General features: G+C 40.4%; 1 long non-coding RNA gene across 2 annotated transcripts in view; it reads right to left on the reverse strand.

Moving 5' to 3' along the window:
* Positions 1 to 380: 380 nt before the first annotated feature.
* Positions 381 to 24,992, reverse strand: part of LOC113609906 (uncharacterized) — a 31,514-nt gene continuing 6,902 nt past the window's right edge. Inside the window, exons 3-4 of one of the 2 annotated variants that reach the window (XR_003428865.1) lie at positions 11,398 to 11,478; positions 381 to 1,220 (exon numbers count right to left, since the gene is read on the reverse strand). This is a non-coding gene — a long non-coding RNA (uncharacterized LOC113609906). Of the gene's footprint in view, positions 1,221 to 9,008; positions 10,367 to 11,397; positions 11,479 to 24,992 lie in introns of those variants that run through there. The other variant, XR_003428866.1, reaches the window with a different exon arrangement.

Consider the following 24,992-nt stretch of genomic DNA (forward strand, 5'->3'; position numbering starts at 1 on the left):
GCTCTGCAACGGGAGAGGCCACAACAGTGAGAGGCCCACGTACCGCAAAAAAAAAAAAAAAAGAAGAAGGGAAGATCTTCCCTAGACTTTTGATGAGTGATAAACTTCAGAAAGTAGCCAAGTGTATTAAACAGAAGGAAGAGTGGAAACAATTTCTTTTTTTTTTCTTTTTTTTCTTTTTTTTTCTGTACGCGGGCCTCTCGTGTTGTGGCCTCTGTCGTTGCGGAGCACAGGCTCCGGACGCACAGCCTCAGCGGCCATGGCTCACGGGCCCAGCCGCTCCGCGGCATGTGGGATCTTCCCGGACAGGGGCACAAACCTGTGTCCCCTGCATCGGCAGGCGGACTCTCAACCACTGCGCCACCAGGGAAGCCCAGGGAACAACTTCTTAAAAGTTAAAATTTTATTTGAAGTTAGAACACTTCAAGAAAGGTCTAACTTTGAAAAGCAAATTCTCTGTCCCTGATTTTCTGTAACTCCCGCTCTAAATACTCCATCCACCACATCTTAAAGATCATTATGACAATAGAACATGACCTTGCGTTATATACAAAAGGGTACGTTTAAAGCGAATATTTCTGCATTGAGTCCTATCTCCCAGTGAATGTTATTTTGAGAATGTTTTACTTAGACAAAAGCACCAAAACATAAAAACAGCCAATGAGTATTTATTGAAATCCTTCCTAAAACATGACTGACAGAAGAGGAAGAACTGCTTAATAACTAAAAAAAAATGTAATATTCACTTAACCATAGTCCGCTATGCACATTCATATTTAAAGTCAGATAAGGTAATTGTCAGATGAATAAGTCAGTGTGTCTTTGCACATGTGTTTAAGAAGCACACACACACAGGTTAATGTATGCCAGTCAGATTTCATTTCTTTTTCTCTGAAAATGACTAAGTAGCAATGTTCGTTACGCCCCAGCCAGGAATTTAGCAGAATTTATGGGGTAGAAGATCCATAAGGGGATCTATTTCCAACCAGAGCTGGAGGATTAGTTGAATTCCTGTTTGTCAATCTAAGGGCAATGGCGTTAATACCTGTATGAGTGAAAATCATAAACAACTCCTGTAAGAGCCATCAAAGTTTTGTTGACCGATTGGTTAAATGAGAAAAGAGGTTAACCATCTCATTAAGAGAACTGAAAAGCGTTGATTGAGCCAGCAGGGAGCTCTGAAAACGATTTTCCTCTTCTTGGAGCTGCCACCTGGTGCCCTGAGAATAGACAAAAGTGGCATGTTAACCATGTATGTGGAAATTGTGTCCAAATATATTAAGCAAACAACCGTGAAATGTAAAGCCCCTTGAAAGGGACACCTAGCTGGTTTGGGCTCACCACACAGCTGCTCTCTGGACCCAAGGGCAGCTGCTCCTAGCTCCATCCTGTGAGATCCCTTTAGCCTTCTCTTTCTGGGCAAATCCCCCAATGAAGCAAGCAAAGCAGTCTATTTATACCTGTTCAATGCACAAAGAAAAATCTCAAAGCTACGTCTTAAAAATGCTTTAAGAAATGGACTGTGTCCAATTATAAAATAGAACCCTGGTTATGGCACAGAGATTTAAATTGTATCTTCTTCCACTGCCCCACCACCAACTCTTAGAAGCAAAATACAAGCCTTAGAACAAATTAATGAGTCTTTAGGGCCATGCAAGAAATATCATGCTTTTTGTCTCAGCCACAAGACCCGTTAGCAAACTTGGAGTGGCAGCTGCGTGCTCAAGCTTCCTGGATTATTACTTATCCCAAGAACAGTGAAACAATTGTTCATGACCTTTTGCACCAGTATTCTATAGGAACATGTTTACTGGACAAAGTTTCAGGTGAGATATCTTAAAGGACTGGTTACTTTGAAAAAAGTTGGATACTCTACTATGCATGTAGCCATACTTATATAACATTTATGATGTTGGGGTTTTTTTACCTTCTGCTTCCAAAAATATTACACGTTCATGCCTTTGAAAGGAGGAAGTATACAGAAAACCAAAACCAGGATCATGGAACTTTACTTGTTTTCTAATTGGTTTTGTTCACTTCATAAGACATCATAAACATTTTCCCATGTCATTAAATGTTCCTCTAAAGTATGAGCGCACCATGGAATGCAACACTCTAATTTTAACAATACTTGTTTTTGAATATTTGGGTTAGTTCCAAATTTGCTATTATAAATTACACTTTGAGGAACATGCTTATACATAAATCTGTCTGCATGCCTTTATTTGAGGTATATTTTTTAAAGTGGTGGTCAAAACACTGTAAGTATTTTTAAAGACTTTGATAAGTGTGGTCAAATTCAGACAGCCCCTCTGATTTATGTACATGAGAAAGTGAAAATAAATAATCCTGTGGAGTATTTCCTGGCAATAGCTGACCACAAAATGGCCACGCCTTTGCTTTGACAGAATTCTTTTACTGCAAGGGCAATTGGTTGATCCTTCTTGACCACCAGATGTCAGTCTAAAACAGAGCAAACTAAACTAGCCTAAGGAGGAGAAAGGGGAATCCACTCTTAGGCTTAAGTACTTGGTACCATGCTAAAGAGACTGGGCTTTATAAAATAAACAAACAAAAACAACGAATATCATTCATTAGATCAAGCAAAAAGACATTGGAGGACCAGGTTTCTTTCAATGGACCTCAGGTTTAGGAGCTGTAATCTGCTTTGCTTTGTATTTCCTTAAAACCCTCTTCACACACTGGCCTCACAGCTGAATCTTTTCGGAAGTACTAGTTTCCTTGGAAGCAGTAAAATGTTTCATGTCAACCCATGAACTTATTCACTAGCTCACAATGAGACACATCTCCTGGGATAAAATGAAATGCTTTAATTAGATGTTTTGAGTTTATTTATGTAGTAGCTAAACAGGGAGTATCACCAAGCAGGGTAGAGTGGCCACTATGACATGGCCCTCCGTGTGGACTCTTGACATCCATTTCAGTGAACACTTTCTGATTTCCTTTTCCTGTCTCTGAGACAAGGACGGGCCACACTCTAATGCATTTGGAGTTTCCAAAGATATGGTAGAGCTGTTCTCAAGCACTATAACTGACACCGTGATGTCACCGCCGGCACCAGCCAAATGCAGTAGGAAATTCTAGTTTGATGGGCGAGTGCAACTACCTGAGCAAAAGATACATAAAAAGGAAAAAAACCGCAAGGGTACCTCACAGTATGCCAACACTATGAAAATGAAACGAGGCTTTAGTCTAAATTACGTGAAGGAAATTAAAAGGATTTATTATTGAGATCGGTGTTTTTACATAAAAAATATGCACGAAGATGGGACTTCCCTAGCGGTCCAGTGGTTAGGACTGAGCACTTTCACTGCCGTGGCCCTAGTTCAATCCCTGGTGGGGAAGTAAGATCCCGCATGCCATGGCAGTGCGGCCAAAAAAAAAAATACAAAGAATAGATGGCCCACTATTTGAGGATAAGAACACTAACATCTGTTGAATAATAATAATAAACCCTTCATACAAGCAAAAGAGGTGTTTAAAAAAAAGCAAAGATAAAGGAAAAGTCCAGAATCTATATTCAAATAACTAAATTGTACAAAATGAGATGTGCATTAAGCCCAAGTATTTTAGATGACGCTTGGGTAATGCAGCTAGCAGGAAAAAAAATAAATGCAGCTTCTCTTAGCCTACATTCATAGAAATGCAGTGAATGTGCTGTTAAAGGAAACGTCTACCTCACTAACCAGAATACACATGGAGTGTTTTGCTCAGGTCAGAGGGGAGATAACAAACTGGACTCCATCTTCAGGGGGGAGAACAGAATCAGAGTCTCAAAACCATGTCCTTTCAACAAAGAATGAAAGTTTCCCTGAAGAGATGTCTTAGGTGACAGTGTGATAGCACTCCTCAAATACTGAATGACTGTCATTTTTAAAAGGCAATGGAATTTATCTCATCCTCTCAAGTTCACAGAACTAAAATCAATGAGTGAAAGTCACGGCGAGATTGATTTGGAGACACAGCCAGAGCTTACAGCTCTACAGTCTGTGCACTGCAAATGGATGTCGATTGAGAGGATGACATGTGGCCATGGTCTCACTCAGTGCACCTTTATCTTCACACAATGATGCCAACAGGGCAGCAAGCCGTGCATCCACCATATGAACTGCCCAGAAGGGACATCCTGATAACAGTGCCTCAAGTGGGTGCCTCTAGCCGCTGTACTATCCCGAGCCTCATTGCTTCTAGCCTGGACTATAGTAACAGCATCCCTATAAAATGTGTCCACAAATCCTTCACATTTCTCCCTTCAAAAGATGGAACCCGGGGCTTCCCTGGTGGCGCAGTGGTTGAGAGTCCGCCTGCTGATGCAGGGGACGCGGGTTCATGCCCCGGTCCGGGAAGATCCCACATGCCACGGAGCGGCTGGGCCCGTGAGCCATGGCCGCTGAGCCTGCGCGTCCGGAGCCTGTGCTCCGCAACAGGAGAGGCCACAACAGTGAGAGGCCCGCGTACCGCAAAAAAAAAAAAAAAAGATTCCACTGCCTTCCAATGTAGACGGGACTCAGTGACAGTCTCATTTCTGCTGAATAGAAAACAGAGGAAGTGACGATATGTGACCAGGTCATTAAGTCATCATTACGCTTTAGTAATGATATCTCCTAGATGCCTGGCTCTAGAGGAGGTCAGTCGCCATGCCATGGAACCCCTCAAGCTGACGCTATGGATTGGTCTAAGAGACATGGAACCGATGCCTCTGGTAAGTAGTGGGCAAGGACCTGAAACCTCCCGACAGAGACCACACGAGTCTTCTTAAAATGGATCCTCCAGGCCCAGTCAACATCTTGACTGCAACCTCATGAGAGACTCTGAACTAGACCCACCCAGCTAAGCCGCTCAGGACTTTCTGACCCACAAAAACCATGAGATAATAAATGTTTGCTGTTTTAAGTTACAGCGAGTTTTGGGGGTAATTTGCTGTGAGCAATAAGTGTCTAACACAAGATCTATCTCCCTCTCACACCTCAAGCTCACCCTTTCTTCTAGGTCAAACCACAATCTCCACCAAGGTAGCAGTAAGCCCATTCCCCAACTGGTCTCATCATATATTTACCCCCTCTATCCAATCCATTAATGCCTAAGTGATCATTTTAAAGTAGAACTCTGATCCGACTAATTCCGTATTTACACTGAAAGTGGCCCCCCATTCCTTATAATATACAGTTTACAATGTCTAACAAGGGCCCTTATGACCTGGCTTTTACCTTCTCCAGCCGCTCAGTTATCGCTCTCCAACCACACGTGATGCCAGGTGTGTCCTACTTCCTGGCTATATTAGCTTACTAGGGCTGCTATAACAAAGTAACACAGACAGCATGATTTAAACAGTAGGAATTTATTTGCTCACAGTTCTGGAGGCTAGAAGTCCAAGATCAAGGTGTTGACAAGGTTGGTTTGTCCTGAGGCCTCTCTCCTTGGCTGACAGATGGCCATCTTCTCCCTGTGTCCTCACACAGTCTACTCCGTGCCTTCAGATCACTGGCGTCTCTCTGTTTGTCCAGATTTTCTCTTCTTATAAAGACTCCCATGACTGGATTAGGACTCACCCTAAGGGCCTCTTTTTAACTCAATCCCTCTTTAAATACCTTATCTCCAAATACAGTCACATTCTGAGGTACTGGAGGTTAGGGCTTCAACATATGAATTTGGGGGGACACAATTCAACTCATAACAATGACTTTCACTCTGTCTCCTCTGTTGGAAATGGCTTTGCTATCGGGGGCAGTGAATACGGATACAGAGTACGCAGTGAGGGAAGAGGAATGGGTGGGGAAAATTAGGAGAGGAAACACCGACAGTAGGAGACATGGAGATCAATAGATCTCAGGTAAATACTGCCTACCTCACAAATTTACCAAAAAAAATTTATTCAAGCATGGATAGTTTCTATCCTCAATTGCAGAAAAGGGTTTGATATCACAATCTCAAGGGAAAATGAAACAACAGAACATAAAACACGCAGGGAAGCAGCTTCTCCTACCAGAACGGGATTACAGCACAGAGGTCAGAACGTTAGGCCATAAGCCTGAGAAATGAAACACGAAATACCACACAAAATATATAAATACATACTTTCATGGTCAGTGTCAAATTCAAATTGGCTTTGGTGAAGTAAGTCTGCTGAAATGACTTAAGAAGACAGAAAGGAGAATTTTGCACACTTCCAAAGAGAAAATCGAAATGCAAGTGGATGTTAACTATTAACAAACAGACAAACAAATAAATGTAATTTAGTGTTTCAGGGGTATTTCTCACCTCTTAATCAACTGATATTCTGGAAAGAAAACTAATTCAAATATGCCTGCCTGCTCAGGCATAAACAAAAACAAGTCCTTATATGTATTAACCTTGAACTACAAACACTACTCAACTAATGAAAATAAATGCATGTCATTATTCTCACTAATAGCAAATGCATGTTGCTGCCCAAAAGTTACTCATCAGTGCTCTTATTTTCATCAATGTTTGCTAATATCTAAGCACGGATCACAGCAATTATACTACACCTGACACTGGAATAAATCTTAACAGCCTACAAGGTGCTTTCACATACATTACGTCTATAAAAGCTCACAATAGATGGGAAAAACCCTGTGGCTTCAATGCACACATTAGCACAAGAGATAAGAGCTCAAAAATATTCATATAAAACTGGGAGTCAGAAAGTTCAAATAACTTGCCCAAAGTGACACGGATGATAATCAGTGGAACCAATACTTGAGGCTCACGTTTTAAATTTTAAACTCGGTGTGATTTTCTACTCCTCTAAACAGGAGTTCATTCATACATTCCTACAACTGCATGCCAGGCTTTCTAGGTGCTGTGGCCACACAGATGCACAAGGGTCAGTCCCTGCCCTCCATCTCATTAGAATCTAGAAGGGAAAGGCAGACATGTAAATAAGAAAATGTAACCAAGTGTCAAGAAGCTTTGACGTAAGGATACGGAAGGAGCACGAGAGAGTAGACATTTCTCCCCGAAGAATGGTGAAGGGGTGAGGAATGTCTTCATAAAAGGAGAGTTTCAGATGAGTAGATAATCATCAAATGATGACAGAGGATATATTACCAAAGGCATATATGTGTGAAACAGATTGACTATTCTTTTCACTGAACACCACAAGTAATTTGATACACCTAGAGCATAGGGTATGCAGAGATGGGAGGGACAGCAAGACGTAAGGCCTGAGAGGGAGGCAAGGACTTGGTTATGTGTAGCCTTATTTCAAGCATGGGCATAATTTGTATTGATAGGTACTGTAACAGTGATTTAGAGGTTGGAGGATGGATCACCGGGCTGTAAGACAGGAGGAAGGTACATCAGTTAGGCCTATTTCTCTAGAGAAGGCAAAAGATAATGAGCTAAGCAAAGGAAGCAGTGGAAAAAAAGGAAGGAAATTCAGCTGTAAGAACTTAAAATGTGCTGATCATTCAGTGGTGAGATAGGATGATACAGGACCCATTTTCACCAAGGTAGAAAAGTAAGGAGGAAAAGCAGATGATAAATTGAACTTTGAACAAGTTGAGTTTAAGATGCCTGTGGAATGCTAGTAATCAATTTCTGGTAGGTAGTTTAACATAATAATAAGAACTTAAGGGAGAGATGGGTAAAGATTTGAGTCACGCTGAAAATGTGGGAGTAGATGAGATTGCCCAGAGAGGATGTAGAGAACCAGCAGAGAAGGAGGCTAAGAACAGAGCTCCAGGGAGATGAAACATGCAAAATACATGTAAAGATAGCAGCACTATTTACAATAGCCAAGGCATGGAAGCAACCTAAGTGTCCATCAACAGATGAATGGATACAGAAGATGTGGTATATATCTATATCTATATATATTGATATATATAAAAGTAGATATAGAATAGATATATATAATGGAATATTAGCCATAAAAAGAATCAAATAATGCCATTTGCAGCAACACAGATGGACTTGGAGATTATCATGCCAGGTGAAGTAAGTTAGACAGAGAAAGACAAACTGTTGTATGTTATCACTTATATGTGGGATCTAAGATATGATACAAATGAACTTATTTACAAAACAGAAACAGACTCACAGGCATGGAAAACAGACTTATGGTTGCCAAAGGGGAAGGGGGTGAGGGAGATAAACTGGGAGTATCGTATTAACGGATACACACTACCATATACAAAATAGATGAACAATAGGATTTTCTGTATAGCACAGGGAACTATATTCAATATCTTGTAATAAACTATAATGGAAAAGAATGTTTTAAAAAAGAATATAGATATATGTATACATATGTATAACCAAATTATTTTGCTATACACCTGAAACTACTACAATATTGTAAATCAGCTATACTTCAATTTAGAAACATTGTCACAGAGTGCCAGGCATGACCCAAAGGAACACCTTGGAGAAGGGGGTTCTGAGCTGCGCTAGTTCTAAACTACTTGCAAACTGCCTTTGGAAAGATCTTATAACATTTTATTTAAAAATTATAATTATTCAAAAAATAAAACCATATTTCAATTTAAAAAATGAACAAAATACATGTAAGGAAGAGAAGTAAAGGGCAGAAAGAAAAAAAGTCAGAGAGGAGGAGAGTCAAGAGAGAGTCACATCTCAGAAGCCCTGGGATTAGAAAATGTCTATGTCAAATGCTTGAAATAAGATGGGAACTTTAAAAAGTCGGTTGGACTCGGCACTTTGGAGGTCAATAGAAATTACCACAGCAATCTTACTCGATGATCAAGGTGCTGACTATAATAAGTTTAAGAGTGATTAAAAGGGGCCTCCCTGGTGGCGCAGTGGTTGAGAGTCCACCTGCCGATGCAGGGGACACGTGTTCGTGCCCCGGTCCGGGAAGATCCCACATGCTGCGGAGCGGCTGAGCCCGTGAGCCATGGCCGCTGAGCCTGCGCATCCGGAGCCTGTGCTCCGCAACGGGAGAGGCCACAACAGCGAGAGGCCTGCATACCGCAAAAAAAAAAAAAAAAAAAAAAGAGTGATTAAAAGGAGAAGAGATGAAGACAAGTAAAGGCTATTCCTCCAAGAAGTTTATCAGAAAAATTAGAAGACAGAGAAGACTGGTAGCTGGAGAAGAATGTGTGTATGCTGGAAATGATGGATTTAGTTACTTTTCAGTGGAAGAGACTTGAACATGTTTATAGCTAAAAAAGAAGATAATAGCAAGGGAAAGGGTGAAAATTGGACAACAGAGGGAGTAATCCAAGCAGCAGAGTCCGGGGGAGGCTAGAGGAAATAAGATAAAGAGCCTGTATTAAGGAATCAACTTTGAACAAGCCAAAGGGGACTAGGGAACTCGAAGGAAAGTCGAGACCAGTAGAGTAAGCAAAAAGAAAATTGAGGCTATTCACAATAATAACCACGGTTTTCCTAGGGACAGAGAGTGGGTGGCAGGAGAGTAAATGAAGAAAAACATAGTAGTTTGGAATTTCAATGACGAACAGAAGAGGGAGCTGATCAGAGATGTGCACAAGTATTTCTAAATAATCCTAGAGACTCCTTTGGTTGGAGACCATGGATTAGCAGTGGTTCCAGTTTAGAGGATGAGAGGTTTCCTCCAGGAGCTCCCACCAGGCCTGGATGTGGTTAACAGAGAAGGCAGGTGATGGGATCATCTAAGGTTGGAGATTAGCAAAGCAGATGCTACGAACACATATATGCTGAGGATATTAGAGGGTTGGTAAGAAAATGGCTAAACCTGCTGTGGTGGACAATACAGGGATGTTCACTCAACACCAATTCCCAGCCTTCTTCTCCCTTGTCTTCCTCTCCTAGTGAGACTGGAAAGCTAAATACTTTACTTCCCAGTTTTTATTTCAGCTGAAGTTGACCTCATGATCCAGTTCTGACCTCATAATCCAGTTTTTATCCAATGATAAAAACCAAAGGCAGCTCTTGCTTTCTTGATAAAAAAGACCAGATGTGGACAGTGTGGCCATTTTTCACTTCCTTCCACTTCCTGCCCTGAATGTGGAGCAGTCCTAGAGGTACAGCAGCTATCTGTTAAGTGTGAGGCAACACACACGAGAATCAAAGCCAACAAGCTAAGGGTGGTGGGGAGGAAAGAAGGAAAGTACCTGGACCCATGATGATGTTACAGAGCATGTTATAGGTTGAACTGTGTCCCTCAAAATTCATACATTGAAGTCCTAATTCCCAGTACCTCACAAAGTGACTTTATTTAAAGATAGGGATTTTACAGAGGTAAGTTAAAACGAGGTCAGTAGGGTGAGCCTTAATCCAAAATGCCTGGTGTTCTCATAAAAAGAGAAACAGCACATGAAGATGAAAGGTGAAATCAGGAGCTGCTTCTACGAAGTCAAAGAATGCCAAAGATTGCCTGCAAACCACCAGAAAATAGGAGAGAGACATGGAACAGATTCTTCCTCACAAACCTCAGGAAAAACCCACCCTGCTGTCACCTTGATCTTGGATTTCTGGCCTCCAAAACTGTTAGTCAATGAATTTCTATTAAGTCACTCAGTTTGCAGTACTTTGCTATGGCAGCCCTAGAAAATGAATACAGAGTGCCTAAAATCCCTGTGGTAACCTTCTACCTCTAAATTCTCTATTGCATGAGAAAAGTAAGCACCTACTTATTTAAACTAAACCACTGGTTGAATTTTCTCTTTCCTATAGTGGAATGCAATCTTAACTAAGAAATGTAGAAGGGGAAGAAAATTGTCATAAAGGGAGGTGAAAACTGGGATGAAATGGTTGAGTCAAGGATTTCAATAAGGTCAAAGACGGAGTATGTATTTGGAGGTTAGAGTAAAATAGACTTTAGAATTTCAGAAGTGGAACAGTTGCACAGAGCCAGATCATAGGTGTGCCCATGGGTATAGGTTTCTGCAGTCTAGATGATAGTTATGGAAGGTAAGGACATCAGGGAACAGTGAAGTCACAGTGGTGGACTAATGATGCCATGGATGCCAAAGTCATTCATCATGGGATTTGAGGAGATAACATGGAAAGACAGAGACCACAAAGAAAGACCAGGTGTTGAGTAGACGTGAACGACACCAAGGAAGGTGATAAAATCTGAAGATAGGAGCTTCAGGAGAGGGAAAGATTTTGCTCAAAGGATGAAAAGCAATGGTTTAGGAGTTATGATAGTCTGATAACTGGTAGAATTCTAACATCATCTCCAGGCTTCACGGTAGATGAAATATGGGAAATAGAATCCATCCAGCACAAGAAAGCTACAAATCAAATATAAGTTTGAACTTGAATGATAAATATACCCTAAAATGTTATCACCTGAATTAGTCAAATAATTAATGCCAAATAAAATTTAAGAGCTTAAATTATCTGAGAAAGTGAGTTTCAAATTTGGAAGTGGCTTTATAGGTGTTTAGTTCAATCTCATACCAGTGCAAGGGTCCTCATCCTTGAACTTCACTTCAAGTTGAAGGTATATCCATGGCCTCAGAGTTTTCCTTGATCATGTGCCTGTAAGTGAGGAAATAGAGAGAATGAATATTTAATGACACATTGTTCCAAATATGTTGATTCAGCAGATTATTTTTAAATACACCCTGTTTAAACTCTTTTTTTCCTTCAGATTCCAGTACAAAGAGGCCTTTTTCCAAAGAAAGAGCGCTTGTAACTATACACATACACTGACAAATTGCATACAGAAAGCCTCAGATAATATGTTAGAATATCAGAGTGCCAGCATTCCACAATTTGCAAAAGACAGTAATAAATACGTTAATTACACTCAATTTTTCAAAATCATTTCACTCCATTTTTTGAACTACTACCATTGTCCCTCAGGAGAAAAATAAAGAAAAAAATGACACCTCCAAAGTGATGTGCTTTTTCCCTGGTCTTCCAGAAATCTACCAGACCCAGAGCTGTAAAAAGAATAACATTCTCTTTGTATGGGGGAAAGCTATAGACTTATAACTCAACCAGTCTGAGCAAAGTACATTACTATTTTTTCTCCCCTCTCCCTCTTCTATTAAAAACTTCAAAGCAAAATGATCTGAAAAGTGCTTACTGATGGGAGGAGAGGCCTTTCTGGATTCAGCAATTTGTCAGGCTGACATTTACTACCTGATGCATACCAGCTCGCGAAATTTTGTGGAGAGCTAGACTGTGTGTGACAGACCCCTCTGGCTAGTAGTTGGAGAGCTTGTAAACACAGGTATGCATTTGGATTGGGTTTGTGAAGAATGAAAAATAAGTACTGATTAAGTGATGCAAATTATATGGTGGAGAAGCATAGCATACCTGAGGCTGTAAATGTCTCAATGTTTAATAAATGAGAAAGGCTCGCTGTAAAGGACTCCCAGGAATAACTAAGTTTGTGAAGCCCCCCTGACTCCCCTCGAAGTATAGAGAGTTACTGTGAGAAGGCAAATAGCTCTGTACACAGACAGTAATCAGTCTCTACAAAAAGTACATTTTCTTTTTCTGGGGTCGAAAAAATTAAATTATCCTAGAGGTGATATTGTTTCAGAAGTACGTGGCTCTTAAATGAAATAAAACTGCTGAGATATACAAAGCCACACAACTTTCTTTACTTTTCCATACTTGCACTTGGCTTACCAGGTCCCAATTTTCATTGCAAATAGAACTGCTTGATGATACTATTTCAACTTAATTCTTGGGGTTTACTACTCAGGCTCTTTGGGTTCATTTCTCTTCAATTCAGGGTTTACTCCCTCCCTTACTCCCAGCTGGCGTCTGGATTTAGGGAAATTGATATAGCATCCCTGAACTAGCTGGTGGGTATGTGGGATGCATTGAGTCTGTGTGCTGTCCTCTGTTCTAATAAAAAAAAAAAAAAAAACTGATTCTGACACTTGTTACAATGGTAAGGAAGATTTTATTCGACTGTTGAAGTAGGGGTTTGCAATAGGGAAGAGAAATTGGAGCCTACTGCCAATACAGCCAGGACAAGTGGAGACTTATAGCCAAGGGGCAGAATGAAGGGGTCAGTGGATAGAAGATTACTCCGACAAGATATCGAGGGGAGGCGAATTCTTGCTAAACTGACCTAACAAGATTCTTGCTAAAGGTGGGCCAGGGACTTATCCATAAAGGCAGGGGATGAGGAACTTGATCAGATGTCATAGGTGGGAGATGACTTAGCAGGACTCTTTGCTAAGACTCGGCCGGGCAAGCCAAAGACAGGACAGGACCAAGGTCAAGGCCAACTCTGCGGGCTTGGAGAAGCCTGAGTAAATTGTGAGTTGTGTTGAAACCGAGGTTTGTTATTCTTGGCACAGTTTTCTGCTTGAAGGTCGTACAAGAAGAGGTTAGAGATAGGAAAGCAGGTTAGTAAAACTACCTGCATAAAGATCACTGTGAAGCTATGAAACTGAATGAAATTGTCCTCAAACAGAGGGTAAAAGAAAAACTTTGTGGAACACTTTTATTTAAGGAGTAAATGGCAAAAGACAAGTTAGAAAGAGCAGCAGTGAGATAAAGATCACAGGAGCTATAGAAACCAGTGGAGAAGATCGTTCGGAGAGAGAAGACCAAATTGTAACTGTCCTTATAGTTCATTTCCTATCTTCTTAGGGACAGAGAAGATGAAATCAGGTCATTCGCTGAAATTGAGAGATAGTGTTGCTATGGACATCTAGGGGGGAAAAGTTTAAAAAAGGATAACAGAGGAATGAAAAAATTGCTAGACTGTAGGGAGGAGAAATTAGAGCATGAAGCTACAGGACATCAAAGGAGAATGCTTCTTGTTGACTCCCCTAAAGATCACCAGGAAAAGGTCTTTATCAAGTAAAGCTGAGTTTATTAGACTTCAGTAAGAGAGAAGAGCACCTTGATAGAGCATTAGTAGCATCTTGGAAGAGGGATGTCAAGTCAGAGGAGGATGCTTGTAGGATTTAGAACCTGACTGAATGATGTTTAGGCAGGTCTTGCCAACCACGAAGCTGGTTGGGCTTATGCAGAGTTATGACATCATAATTTTAGAGTAATGTGCACAGGGAGGCAAGGGTCTTGAAGGGAATCTTTTTTTTTTTTTTTTTTGCAGTACGCGGGCCTCTCACTGTTGTGGCCTCTCCCGTTGCAGAGCACAGGCTCTGGACACACAGGCTCAGCGGCCATGGCTCACGGGCCCAGCCACTCCGCGGCATGTGGGATCTTCCCGGACGGGGACACGAACCCGTGTCCCCTGCATCGGCAGGCAGACTCTCAACCACTGTGCCACCGGGGAAGCCCTTGAAAGGAATCTTGATGATCAACTTGTCAGTCACGTTTCTCAGGAGAAATAGTTTCCTGGAGCAAGAAGTTAAGTTATTTTGTGCTTGCTTTCAGTATTATTTAACATAGGGACAGGAAAGTCTACCCAGTTATTATTTAGCACAGAGACAGGACATCGTTTTAGTTTCAGCTCTCATTTCATAATTTTCTCTGGAGATAGCAAGCAAGGAGACAGAATAAAAGGGGAAATGTGGGATTATCCAGACCTGAGAACTGACAAGTTGTGTAAGCTCCTGGTGAGGGCGGTGGCACAGTCAAGCCTGTTAAAGAGAACATAGTCGAAATGGTGGATCATAGAGTAAGAAGGCAGGTCAAGACAGAAGAGGGTCCAAAGACTCGAAGAGGGAAAGGAGCAGAGGTTGAAATACACAGTAGATGCAATGAGAGTGAGGATTTGAAAAGGTTAAATGATAAGAGGGTGAACTGAGAAAGAATAACAACATAGTTTAAATATGAGGGGTGAAAAAATGATATCACACTTTTACTAATTACAAGTAATAGGTTTCCCTAATTGTACTAATATTTATATAGTAACCTGGAATAAATGGTTCTCTTGTCCTTTTCCCCAGTGTTCTGACTGATACATATATTCTCATACCTTAAAACCAGTTCAAATCTCTGTGAAGCTTTTCTCCTCTCCCAAGTGTCTCCTCTGGACCATCACACCACGTTCTGCCTAGGTCTCCGCAATGATTCCTCTCACAGTATGTTGTTTACACAAGTCAGGGAAGGGAAAACTATATTGCTTTTTAAAACCAAAACTGCCTGCAGCCACTTCTGCCTCTAAGTCAGTGGCAGATTTTAGCTATAGAGAGTCTTCTATTGAATAAAATATGTTCACAGGGTTTCCCTGGTGGCGCAGTGGTTGAGAGTCCGCCTGCCGATGCAGGGGACACGGGTTTGTGCCCCGGTCCGGTAAGATCCCACATGCCGCGGAGCGGCTGGGCCCGTGAGCCATGGCCGCTGAGCGTGCGCGTCCGGAGCCTGTGCTCCGCAACGGGAGAGGCCACAACAGTGAGAGGCCCGCGTACTGCAAAATAATAAATAAATAAAAAAATATGTTCACAGTCCATTGTGGCTGTGACCTCCAGAGTATGATTTGGAATGGTCTAGTGAAATTAAGAGAGAATGAAACTGCTTTGCATTTAAAATTAGCAGGAATTTGGGGAGGTTGGAGGCAAACAAGGGAAAAATGTAAGGGGACTAGAGAGAGCGTTAAGGAACAAGCCACCTCCATAAATAGGTGGCTGGTGGAGTGAAGTTGTCAGGTCCTGGTAGTGAACGTGGCCTAAGAGATTCTAAAAAGGGAGTAGGGTAGCATTCACATTCAGTTATCTTCTGTTTGGTTCTCTGTCACTCCATCACCCCAAACCTTTAATAAAGTTGCATGCAACTTTATTGCATTGCATGCAAGAATGCCTTATGTTTTGCAGGAAATTAAGGGAAAATGGCTAACTCCACATCTGGGTCTGTTCATGGCATAGAAAATAGAAAAGCCATGGAAGGCAGGACACAAGGAAAATCAAGTCATTGGAGTCTTCAGGAAATTAGAGTGAGGTGACCGTGAGAATATAAGCCCATGGAATCTAAAACAACAACAAACAACAACAAAACTTTGCCAGAGGTGATGGGCTTCCTCTGGGATGTGCAGTAAGTGTTTGAATATTTTTTCCTAAATATCCAAGGAAAGGGGACCCCAGTAGTCATCTGAGATGCATGTATGATTATATATACATTCTGCTTTTGACACAGAGTACGCGGTCAACATGGATTTGTTAAGTACATGGATAAAAATTCATGGATAAAAAACCAATTCTATTTTATTAGGGCAAGAAGATCAGATACTGTCTTGCTGGTGTGAGAAGGCATCAAAAAGTAGGAGAGCATATATTAAATTCCATCTTCAAAGACCGATAAAAGAAAAAAAAAAGACCGATAAAAGGAAAGTGGCTGTACTACCCTTGGAAAAATATGAATAATATTTACATGTCATGTACTACCCTTGAAAAATATGAATAATAAAGCTGGGAGAGTAACATGCAGTTACTAAGAGAAGGTAAAACATAAGGGGAAATGAAATCCTTACAAAAGATTAGAGGAGTGAGAAAGATTATCAGAAAGAAATAATGGCCAGGTTGACAAGCTTAACCTCAAAAGTACAGTGTGTTATTTATTCTTATGTCATCTCAGTAAGGCATACAATAGCAACACCTATACAAGAGCAAACCAGAGGCACACACACAAAATTGTGCTGGTCTGTAACATTCCACCAGTCAGTGATATTGTCCAAGCCCAGTTTCCTACTCTAACGCTGACAGTGAGAAAAACCAAGAGTGCAAAAGAAAGACCACTTTTAAAACCTGGAAGATCCTCCGCCAACCTTCCTGTAGTGTTAAGCCCTGTTTGTATTTCATTTCACTACCCGTCTCTCTGCGGAAAGACCCACACCTGGCACACACCTGCTGTTGTTTTTAACGTTAACCTTTTGGACAATTTTAGATAACATTGGAGGCATTCTAGGAAATTAAGAATCACTATAATAGCAGTAAGTTGTGATTTAAAAATAACGTAATAGTGACTTGCATTTCAGACACCTAATCATTTTTTCCATAGCATCGTGATAGAGTCTAAAGCGGTAAATTGTGCTTCAGAAAATTAGATTTACAGCCACATTTATAAGATTAAAGCACTTTTCAGACTAAAGCAGATAAATGAAAATTAAGGCAAGAGGTTTTTTTTTTCTTTATTTATAGAATCAAGGCAAGGAGAATAAATTCAAGATGATAGAAATTGTTGTGGATGGAGTTGAGGTGTGAGGATTATTTCAAGCCATAAAATCACTCCACATAAATATGTAACTCCAGTGCCAGCTTTCTTTACATAGTAGAGAGAAACAGACTAGATTTAAAAGTCAAAAGCTGTTAATTGTCTTGTTGTACTGTTAGGAGTTGACCTAGTATACATAACACAGTATATAAAAGCTTGCTGTACAGACTACTTTATGGAATAATATAGTACTGAAATAATTATTAGAATATTTAATGGCAAAGTACAAAATCCTTATTCTCCTCTCCTGGAAAAATCCACAGTGCTCTCACTTCTCATTTTTGAAAAAGGATTTCTAATACTTGATACCAGATGACTTTTGCTAAGTGCTTTTAGAATCTGGATAAGGTTGTTCTGAGACACAAAGCACTGAACTTCTTTTTTCCCCTTTCTTTTCTTATTGTAAAAAATAAGGACTCCATTCAGCCCATCATGTCATTTTACAAAGCCAACCAAATCACTTATTTTATTCCCCTTCATATTTTCCAGAAGATTTCTAGGCAATTTTTCAGAAACCACTTTTCCTTCATTTTAAGAAAGGACCTTCCCTTACTATCCCTCACGGTTACCTTTCATGTCTGAGACTGACTTTATAATATTACTATCCTTATGCCCAGCATTATAGATATCCTAAAACAAAGCTAAGTCATTGACCAGAAGACTGCTGAAATCAGGACAAACAAGGCTATTTATTCACAGTTTATAATGGCAAGGAAGTCAGCCACCAACACTTGCATTTAGCAGAGACTCAAAGATGAACAAGGAAGTGAGAAAGCTTGATAGTGGAGATCAGGGGGGAAGCTTCAAGTATGATCTGATTGGAGGCTGATGGCACTGAGAAGCTGAAGAAGGGAAAACTAAAAGCAGGGCGTCACTGAGCCCCATAGAGCATTTCAGCCGTCGTGAACTTCAGTTATCAAGGGATAATATTATAAAAGTCTTATCTGTTATTTTACACCACAGGGGAAATTCTGTGGACGTTGCCATAATTGCTGCTCACATTTTCAGTCATCACAACAAATAAAATACATGTCCACCATTAAAATGAAATAAAACAAAAGCAGGGCGTCAAATGTAATTGGTTTGGGGAGCATATTTGGCTTTTTCTGGTTGGTCTTGAGCTGGAAGCAAAGGCAAAAAATATGGAAGCTGACAGCGACTGACCATGTCCTGCCCACTGTGGTACACTTGCTGCAGAGGCAGTAGTTTGACTTCCTGCAATGGTTGCTGCAGAGAGGTTGTGGGTCAGAGTTCTATTGTCATGTATGATATGGTCTGGCCACTGTTGTATCTGCAGTCTCTCATCTCCCCTTTTGGTCCGTATCTTACTTGTCAGAAGGTAACCAATTTATGGAAGGCTACAGAGCCAACTTCCATTTCTCAGAGATCGTTTAGCCGCCTTCACAATCAACGGCAGAGCAAGATTGTCTTGACCTCTTTATTATACAATTATGGTGACCATATGATGAGAAAGTGGCTATTAGAGGCAGAATGCAATGGACCGACATAACAAGCATTGTGATAGCAACAAGAATAATCAACAGTTCCTGTAAAATGCTTGAACCAGGAATTCCAATCATTGAACCAGGAATTCCAATCACTCAACCCAGGCCAAGAACCAACTTCATAAACCATGAGAATCAACCTTAGAGAAACCAGTATCTTTTTCATGATGGTGACGTATAACCTGTTCAACCGTGTTCTGTCACTGATACGAGTAGAGCAAGAATTAGCAATGGCGAAGACGCCACCATGACTAGTGAACAAGAAATCTAGAGCAATGCAACTGTTCATCACTATTCATGTGAATATGTTGAGACTAATCTGTATTCCATCTAAAACAGAGGTGGTAGCATTAATACCTCTGCCAAAGCTAGTGATAAGTTTCTTACAGTCTTTTCCAGTTGTATGATTCCCACAGGTGGGAATCATACTGCTCTGATGGTTTGCATAAACAACGAGTCAGTAATTCTCCCAGGTAGAATACCTGAATAATCAAGGGTGGCATCGTTTTAGAGTTTGTGTCTGAATCAGAATTTCCAGCCTTGAGGACTTATAGAATTAAGGTCTCTTTGTACAGACAAATCTCAGAGTACTACTCCTAAGGTTTATGAGGTGTTGGTCTGAGGCAAACAGGACCAGGCATTCTGGACACAAAGGAAGTGGGATCTGGTAGAGGTATACGGAAAGCCAGGGAAAGAGGAGTAGTTCATGGCAGAACCAAGACTTTACATTTGTTGTTTCACATATTTGTATCTGTTAGTCTCTTACAGGTAGCAAGTATTTGGTCCACCACCCTTCATAGGTTATTAAGTTCAAATTTAGAATAACCTTGGTTATCATCAGTAGGTTGTGACTTTGTTGTGTCCCTCTCTTCTAGAAAAAAAGAAAAAATTATTACAGGTTGATTTGTTTAAGGTCATTTGTCCACCCTTTGCCTCTCCTTCTTATGACAAGTAACAGTATTAGATAACACAAAAAGAAAGTCCAAAGAAAGCAGAAAAGGAATGGCTTGATTACCAAGGATGCCAAACAAGTGGAAACCAATAACAAAACCTGAGTATTAAACCGTGAATAAACAGCCAAGGAATGCAACACAAAGAGAGCATAGTTCAGACCAGGTGCTGACTTTCCACGTCAGCATGAATCTGACAAGTCATGAGCAGCAAGCACAAGGGACCTCTGTGGGTACCGCACCAGGTTGAAGGCTGGGGTTCACAGCATTGAGCAGTGCACACTGCATCTCGGTGGGATCTCAAAGAGAACACGAGTAAACAAAGACCACCCAAATGAGAACCAACATAGGCTATTTGTTCGAAGTTTGCTATAGCAAGGGAGTCAACACCATCACTTGTGTTTGGGACAGACTGAAAGATGGGCAAGGGAATATGAAAGTTTTATAGTGGGAAAAAAAAGGGATGGCTTCAGGTATGATATGTTTGGAAGTTGCTGGATGGGGAAACCGGAAGGAGGCTACCTAGAAGCGAGGCGTCTTATATGATTGGTTTGGGGAGTGTGTTGGCTTTCTTTGGTTGGTCTTGTGTTGGAAACAAGAGAGAAAAATAGGGAAGTTGACAGTAAGTGACCAAGTCTTGACCATTCTGGACTGGTTCCTACAGAGGTTGTGGGTCAGAGTTCTGTTGTCATATGTGTTCTGGCCATTGGTCATTGGTACATTCGTTCTCTTGGAGCCAAAGTATCTATTTTCCTTTCATAAAAAAATTTACTGTTACACAGTGTCTTTGTCTGTTCAAGCTGTTATAACAGAATACCATAGACTGGTGGCTTATAAGCAGCAGAAGTTTCTTTCTCAGAGTTCTGGAGGCTGGGAATTTCAAATTAAAGTATCAGCAGACTTGATATCTGGTGAGGGCTTGTGTCCTGGTTCATAGATGGCCATCTTCTCGCTGTGTCCTCACAGGGGAGGAGAGGGGTCCCTTTTACAAAAGCACAAATCCCAAGCATGAGGGCTCCACCCTCATGGCCTAATCACTTCCAAAAGGCTCCACCTCCAAATACCATAACATCAGGCATTAGGATTGAACATATGATATGGGGGGAACACAGACTTGCAGTCTATAGCACACAGATGTAATATTTAAGCAGAGAGGGCATTTTGTTAAGAGCATTAGTTAAAGTGAGAATAAGACAGGATTTTTTAAAGAAAGATCTTCATCTTTGAGATGCTCTTTTCTAGTTATTCCAGTAAAAACCAGGCTGGTTGGCCTTTAAGACTATAAGTAATCACGTTCATCTAACATGATATTCATTAAATTAAGCTCTTGATTTTTAACCCTCTTGTTATTCTTGCCAAAACTTGGGGTAACCAAAGCAAAAATAATTCAAAAATATATAATAAAACCTGATTAACTGATTTCTTCAATTGAGAATGTGTTATACTTCAGATAAGAAAAATACTGAAGTTATTTACTAACAAAGATGTATTTTGCTAAATAAATTATTATGTATACCTAAGAGTCAAAAATATCTCCTTTTCTTTTCTTTTTTATATTTTTCCAGTTTTATTGAAATACATAAGTTAAAGGTATACAAAACAGTGATTTGATATATGTATATATTGCCAGATGATTACCACAATAAGTCTAGTTAACATCCATCACCTCACATAGTTACATTTTTCTTTCTTATGAGGAGAACTTTTAGGCTCTCCTCTCAGCAACTTTCAAATATGCCTATGGTATTATTAACCATAGTCATCATGCTGTACATTACATCCTCTGAACTTACATATCGTATAACTGGAAGATTTTACCTTTTGACTACCTTTACCCATATTCCCAACCCTTACCTCACATCTGGCAATCACCAATCTGTTCTCTGTTTCTATTAGTTTGAGGTTTTTAGATACCATGTATAGGAGAGACCATACAGTATTTGTCTTTCTCTGTCTTACTTATTTCACCTATAATAATGCCCTTAAGGTCCATCCATGTTGTCACAACTGGCAGGATTTCCTTCTTTCTCATGGCTGAATAATATTCATTTATTTATTAAATATATTAAATAATATCTAATATATCCATTGTTTATATATACCACATTTTTTGAACACTTAGGTTGTTTCCATATCTTGGCTATTATAAATAATTCTGCAGTAAGTACAGGGATGTAGATATTTCTTCAATATAGTACTTTTTTAAAATTTAATTAATTAATTTAGTTTTGGCTGCGTTGGGTCTTCGTTGCTGCATGTGGGTTTTTCTCTAGCTGTGGCTAGCGGGGGCTACTCTTCATTGCAGTGCGCGGGCTTCTCATTGCGGTGGCTTCTCTCGTTGCAGAGCACGGGATCTAGGCACGTGGCCTTCAGTAGTTGTGGCACGCAGGCTCAGTAGTTGTAGGTCGTGGGCGCTAGAGTGCAGGCTCAGTTGTTGTGATGCACGGGCTTAGTTGCTCCGTGGCATGTGGGATCTTCCCAGACAAGGGCTCTAACCCATGTCTCCTGAATTGGCAGGCAGATTCTTAACCACTGTGCCACCAGGGAAGTCCAAGAATATTTTCAAGGAACCTAAAAAAAACATCAATTCAGTACAACCTGAAATGGAATCTACCAAGATGTGTTACAATTGATGGTGGTAAAAGTATGTGTAGAGCACAAAAAAGGCCTTATTGGACAAATTCACAAATATTGTGAAAAAGGAAGGTATTTAAAGCCCAGGTTATTCATTGTATTTTTCATTACAAATATTTGTGGACATTATTCAAATTTATCATGTATTATTAAACCTTTAGTATCAATGGTGAACCTCACTTGCTTTCATGGGCTTAACAATTTTCATTTACATGAATGTTTTTCAGAAATAGAAGCTGAATATCCTGACTTGCTCTGCCACACATCAGCTCAATAACGTAGCGGTGGTATGTTTTTATTATGATTATTTTTAGCCCAGAGCTGATAATTAAATTTTTCTGAATGGGAAGAGCTATCCTCAGTCACTATTACTGAACACTGAGTGACTTTGGAAATTAGCTTTTGCTACCCTCTGCATTAGCCAATTGCTTTAGGTTGCAGGTGGCAGAAACCCAGTTTGAACTAGTTGGACCAAAAGGGGAAATTCATGCAAATGCTCACAGAGTGGGGGTGGGGAGGAGAAGGGCAAGGATGTGGTTGAACCTTAGAGACTAAGGACTAGTGTGACTAGGGACCAAAATGCCACTGGGCATCTTTTCTCCCATTTCTACTTCTCTCCAAGAATCAAGTTTCTGTATCCTAATTCAGACCAGTTCCTTCCACATGCTGGAGTGGTCCACCAGAGTACCAGAACCCCATAACTTCATCTCAGAGCACAACTATTAGTGGTATTTTCTGGTCCCAAGTTTGAAAATCCTGGGGAAGTGCACTGAGTAGGACAAACAGAGCCTGATGTCCACCCTATACCAATCACTGAAAAAAGAGGCAGATTCCACAGGAAGATGCAACCACTATTGGAACAACTTGCTTGGAGAAGGGAAAAGAGAATTTCTCTGAAGAAAGGGCTGCTCTGGACAGATAAAACAGTCGATGTTCTCAGCAACCTTCTTAGATGTTTTTGCTAAACCAGCAGTTCTCAAAGTGTGGTCCACAGACTCCTAGGGATCCCCAAGGTCCTTTCAGGTCTGCAAAGTCAAGACTCTTTTCATAATAATACGAAGATGCTATTTACCTTTTTTATTTTTTAGTCCTTTTTTAAAATGTTTGCATTGATGATGCAAAAGCGATTGTGGGAAAATGTCCGGTGCCTCAGCATAAATGTAGCAGTGGCTGCAAATTACATTCGTAGGCATTGTATTCTTCAACACCATGCCTGTCTAGTTTAAAGGGGAAAAAAGCATGTTTCACTTAAGAACTCCCTTAAAGAGGAGTAAAACTTATTAACTTTGTTAAATCTTAATTTTGAATATGTATAGTTTTTCATATTTTATGTAAATAAATGGAAAGTATGCATAAAGCATGTTGGCTGCATGCCAAAGGGAGGTGATCGTCTCAAGGAAATGCACTTCTGTGATTACTTGAGTCACAGGCTTAACTAACCACTTTTTTTGTGGAACACAATTTTTACTTAAAAGAACAACTAAAAGACAAACTATGGTTATTCAGACTTGGATATTTGTCAGGCATTTTTTCTGGGATGTTAGATGTCACTTCAAGGAAAGCAACCAAGCTTTCAAGTGAAAATTAGAATTTTGCCAAACTTGTATCTTCTACCACTAACTTGATAGCTTCCCAATATTTAAAGACTTTTTTGATGACATGAGTGGAGATGTTCACAAGTATAGTTTTTGATGTTGTATAATGAAATGTGTTAAAATTCGGAAGATCTGCGTAACTCAGTGAACCAATATTTTCTATATGATCAATGCGTGATGTTACAAAATCACACATGGGTAAAAGACACATCCAAAGTGCAAAATAGACCAATGGATTTTTTTTTTTTTTTTGCGGTACGCGGGCCTCTCACTGCTGTGGCCTCTCCCGTTGCAGAGCACAGACTCCGGACGCGCAGGCTCAGCGGCCATGGCTCATGGGCCCAGCCGCTCCGCGGCATGTGGGATCCTCCCAGACCGAGGCACGAACCCGTGTCCCCTGCATCGGCAGGCGGACTCTCAACCACTGCGCCACCAGGGAAGCCCAGACCAATGGATTTTAATGTAACAGAATATGAAAATTTTATTGAGATGCTTTCAGATTCCACCTTGCTACTAACTTTTAAGAAACCACCGTTTATTGAGTTTTGTTGCAATATGAAAGAACAAAACGCGCAATTACCTGAAAGGGCCCTTAAACAAATAGTTTTCAGAGTTCTAATTTTAGAAGTGCAAAGGGGTCCTGAGACCAAAATGTTTGATAAATGCTGCTCTAAACTATGTAAAAGTAGACTTCTAGGGACAAGCAATATTGTCAATGCCTCTGAGTGGTAAGGAATCGCTAATGCTACACTGACAATTGGGAAGATTTTACTATTAATACTCAGTTTGTAATCATCATCATAACCATTCTTACCAAATATAACAAGTAAACATTTATTAAGGCTCTGCTCTGTCTAGGGTCTGTTCTAAATGTTTTCCATGCTTTAATTAAGTAATTAATAATATAAGGATTATATTCAGTAATCCTCTGAAGTAAGGTGTAATGATTGTCACGGTCTTCACTTCATAGAGGGGAAAACTGAGATTCAGAGAAGTTAACGAGGGTTAGAGGCCACGCAATCAGCAAGTCTTAGGCTTCCAACTACTCCACTGTCAGTTAAGAAAGTCCCACCAGCACTGCTCTGTACTTTTACAGAAGATATCCATGAGGCAAGGCAAGAGACTGGGCCCAGTTCTCTACAGCCACACTGCCTGTTATGATAGCTGCTAGCCATGTTTTGTTACTGAGTATTCAAAATGTACCTAGTCTGAATTGAGATGTT

Source organism: Aethalodelphis obliquidens, unplaced genomic scaffold (assembly GCF_003676395.1).
Source record: "Aethalodelphis obliquidens isolate GAN/ISIS:26980383/991018 unplaced genomic scaffold, ASM367639v1 scaffold59, whole genome shotgun sequence".
NCBI lineage: Eukaryota > Metazoa > Chordata > Mammalia > Artiodactyla > Delphinidae > Aethalodelphis > Aethalodelphis obliquidens.